A 4,315-nucleotide genomic window follows, 5' to 3' on the forward strand; every position below is an offset into this window, starting at 1 on the left:
CAGTCATAGTCGAAGCAGGAGCGTACACCAGGCAAGACAAAACGCTGTTTATTACAGCTGGGCAAGCACAAACCAAACAGCACAGTGAAACAGAACTTGTTAATGAGAGCGGACAAACCGGCTCACACCAGACAGTACTTTTATACCGCTAATACAATGTGTGTACAGTTAGAAACAGTTGCACTTCAATCTTCATGTCTTCTCTGTTCTCATGAAGCTGACTGGTTTGAATACAGCATGGCCCTATAGCTAAACATAAGATAGTTGGACATGATTGGAGCAAAACAGACCTGCCCTCTCCCGGCTCACCCCCTGCCAGTGTGGCGCCACATTGCTTCCCACTCCACCCAGCAAACAGTTTGCAGTTAGTAATAACATAATTGTGCTGACCTCTGGATCTTTATTTATCTGGCATTAGCCAGCACCAGGAAGGAATACAAGACACCCTGAGCTAGTGCGAAGGGAGACCTTCACACAGCATCTGCGTAATGATAAACTTCACAAACACGATTGTGGACACTCTGTGGGCTTGTTACTTATTGATATTGATAATTATATTTTATTTGTATCACGCTCGTACACATGTGTTTCAGAGCGCGACGAGGCAAGGGAGGGGACCAAGGGAGTACAAAAACAACAATCTTACTGGGCCCAGTGACATTGAGAATGTGCAAGTGCATGGGAGAGGGAAAGGGGAAAGTGCATGGGAGGGGGGAGAAGTGGAAAGTGCGGAGGAAAGAATACAGATAAATAATAATAAATAAATAAATAAATAGTAAAAAGAACAAAACAGTGGTAGTGCAGCCAACAAATGGCAAGTGTTAGGTATAAGGCAACAGACAGGTTGTGTCTGATAAGTGCAGAAAAAACGGGTGGACTGTATGGTTACAGATACAGACCCCAGTGCAAGGGATCGCCAGAAAGCAGTGCGGGTGGGTGGCAGGGTGAGCAGGTACCTGGGCCCGAAGTCAGAGGGTAAGCCAGGTGCATGGTGCCAAGACAGAGCAGATCAGCAGGGGAGAGGAGGAGAGAAGGCAGAAGCAAAGAGGAAGGTCTTGAGGTGCTTCCGGAACCAGAGATGGATCTCCTCAAGTTTCAGAGTGGCAGGGATCCTGTTCCAGAGTGAGGAGCCAGCCGAAGAAAGAGATCTACCCCCAGCTTGTTTCTTTGAAAAACGACTGACACTGAGGGAGTTAGAGGAGCTCGGGAGGGAAGGTATTTACGAAGAGATAGCTGAAGGTATTTTGGACCCAGGCCACAGAAAGCCTTGTGGACAATTCAGAGGGTTTTGAATTTAATCCTTGCAGCCACTGTGAGCCAATGGAGAGATTTCAGGCTGGAGAGATACGATGCCAGGGCTTGATGCCGAGGACAAGTCACGCAAGCCTGTTCTGGATAAGTTGCAAAGAGTGGAGTGTAGAAGCAGGTAGATTTAGAAAGAGGTTGTTAAATAATCCAACCTAGAGAGAACCAGGGCTCGAGAGACAGTGAGCTTCTGGGGGAAGGAGAGGAAAGGCAGAATACCTCTGAGGAGGTGCAGTAGGAAGTTTGACTTTTTTGAGACATCACAGATGTGGGCAGAGAAGGAGATCGTGGAGTCAAAGATGACCCCAAGGTTCTTAGCCCCACAGGTGGGAGTAGGAGGGCCAAGAGAGGCCGGCGAGAGAGTGACAGGAAAGGAGGGTGAAGGTGTGCTGATGAGGAGAATCTCCTTCTTACTGGCATTCAGGCAGTGATCGTTGGCAGCACACCAATCCTGACTGGCCGATAGGCAGTCAGAGATGAGAGAAGGGGAGGAGGTTGCTGAGGGGCGCCTGAGAATTAATTGAGTGTCATCAGCATAGCACTGAAAGTTAGAGCAGAAAATGGCAATGTGGTTGGCGAGAGTTGCCAGGTATTGGTTGAGGTTAGACCGCTGGGGAACACTGTAGGTAGAAAGGGAGATAGATGAAAGGAAGGACCCAAGTTGGACCTGGGAGGGTCGATCAGAGAGGAAAGAGGTCAGCCAAGCCAGAGCCGGATCGGTGATACTCAGGTTGTCACAGAGACGGTTGAGCAGGATAGTATGGTTGACTGTGTCAAAGGCAGAGGAGAGATCGAGTAGGATTAGGACAGGGGGGATGTTAAAGTCAAGGTTGGAGAGCAGATCTTCACGGATGTTCAGGAGAGCAGTTTTCCTGCTTCTGGCAGCTCTAAAGCCAAATTGATGGTCGTGGAGACAACCAACAGAATCAGAGCTGAGGTTAAGCTGCGAGATGGCCAGCTTTTCCAGGAGTTTGTCCAGAAAGGGAGTGATGGAGATTGGGCAATAGTTAGCCGGGCAAGAAGGGTCAGCTGTGGGTTTCTTGAGAAGAAGGTGCACAAGAGAGTACTTCAGAGGAAAGGGGAAGGCTCCTGAGGCAAATGAGAGGTTGCAGAGGTCAGCCAGGGCAGGAGCGAGGGTGTCAATGTGGTCCTTGATGGTTTTGGAAGAACAGGGATGAACCTGTTTTGACAAGACTTTCATAGATCAGACTTGTCTAGAGACCTCGTCGGGCGAGAAAAGAGGAAAAGAAGAGAAAGAGGGTGGGACGTGGCTGTAGGATGGCCAGAGTTCATTGAAGGAAAGGGGAGGAGAGGGGGAGGGGACAAGAGGGTGGATAGGATGTCCAGGTTTTTCTAGATGAAGTGAGAGGCAAGGGCCGTGCGAAGGGCCTGAGAAGCGACAGGAGAGTTAGAGACTGCAACAGGATTGGCCTGCTCCTTGCAGATTTTAAAGAGTTTGGCCGAGTTGTTGGATGCCGCAGATATACAGGCTTGGATGTGGGCTCTCTTTTTAGTTTGGACACAGAGTCGGTATTGCCTTTGTAGCAGGAGACAGGCCAGTTTGTCAGAGGATGAACAAGAAGCCCCCCATTTCCTCTCAGCCACCCTACACTTAAGTTTAAGTGTAGCTAGGTTAGAGTCATATCAAGAATTGCACTTGACTTTGGGCTTCAAATGGATCCTCATGACAGGGTCAAAAGCATCAAGAGTATTGGAAATAGAGGAGTAGAGCATAGACAGGGCTATGTCAGGATGTGAGTCAGATAGAGGTGCAGAGGGGGACGGGGGAGAGGTTGGCTGCAAAAACCTCAACTGACACACGCTTCATGGGCCGGATGTCCAAGAAGGTAGGTGGCAGTTTTGGGCTAGACATGGCTTGGGAGGAAGAGAGGGAGAGAGGAGAGACATCAAGTGTATGCCCTGCAGAGTGAGTCGGGCCAGAGGGGAGGATAGAAAGGGAGAGCGAATCACAGAGGTAACGGAAGAGTACTGAGGAGGAAGAACGAGAGTCAAGATGGATATTGAGGTCTCCAAGAAGTAGGAGCTGAGTGGTTGAGGCCAGGAAGGAGGAGGAGAGGTCTGCCCACTCAGAGAGAAATGAGGCGATCTGACCATGAGGTCAGTAGATAGTAGCCATGGTGAGAGAGTGGCTAGGAGAGAGAGCCTGCAGGTAAGGCATTCGAAAGAGGAGTATGTATGCGTGGGAATGACAGAGGCAGGGATCCACTCAGGAAAGATCAGGGCTACATCCCCTCCGGACCTGGTGGATCTGGGCGTGGAGAGGATCTTGTAGCCATCAAGGAGGAGAGTGTCAAAGCTTTTGACAGAGCTAGCCGTGAACCATGTCTCGGTAAGACCGAGGACATCAAGGTCAAGTTCTACTAGGAGGTGGCAGATGTCAGAGGGAGTCTTTGACAGCAGAGCAAGAGTTGAGAGTGGCAAGGTGAAGGAGGTTGGCAGCCTTAAAGGCCGTCCAGGGAGGGGTACAAATCAGATGTATGCCCTGCAGAGTTGAAGAAGGAGCCTGGGGTGGGGCAGAAGAGGAGGAAGGAGAGGACATCAGGAGATGAAAGGAAATTGATGAGGCGAGGAAAGCGCCTATCAAAGAGGAGGAGATTGGCCTGAGGGCCTTAGACCATGACGGTGCTATTAAGGTAGACATTAATGATTACTTTAGAGGATTCGAAGGGAGCCATGAGAGTTTCCCAGGGGGTGCCACCATTAATGGGAGAGGAGGAGACAGGACATAGATCTGGCAAGGGAACAACAAAGAGGATGTCGGTGAGGGTCTGTCTGGAGAAATTGCTGGAATAGGTGTCAGCGATAGAGAGACCAGGATGTCAGAACTCTGAAGGATTTCTGGTTGGAGTTCTGCTCCGGCAGTTGAACCCGTCGTGTAGCCGACGAGTTCTTTCTGTCAATGTACCCCTCAGGAATGTAAACACAATCGCCTGAGGAGTTAATTGACCCAAAGATGGATGGACGCCACAGGATACCGCTGACCTGCAAA

The sequence above is a fragment of the Ambystoma mexicanum genome, chromosome 3p, assembly GCF_040938575.1.
Source record: "Ambystoma mexicanum isolate Mex_15411 chromosome 3p, UKY_AmexF1_1, whole genome shotgun sequence".
NCBI lineage: Eukaryota > Metazoa > Chordata > Amphibia > Caudata > Ambystomatidae > Ambystoma > Ambystoma mexicanum.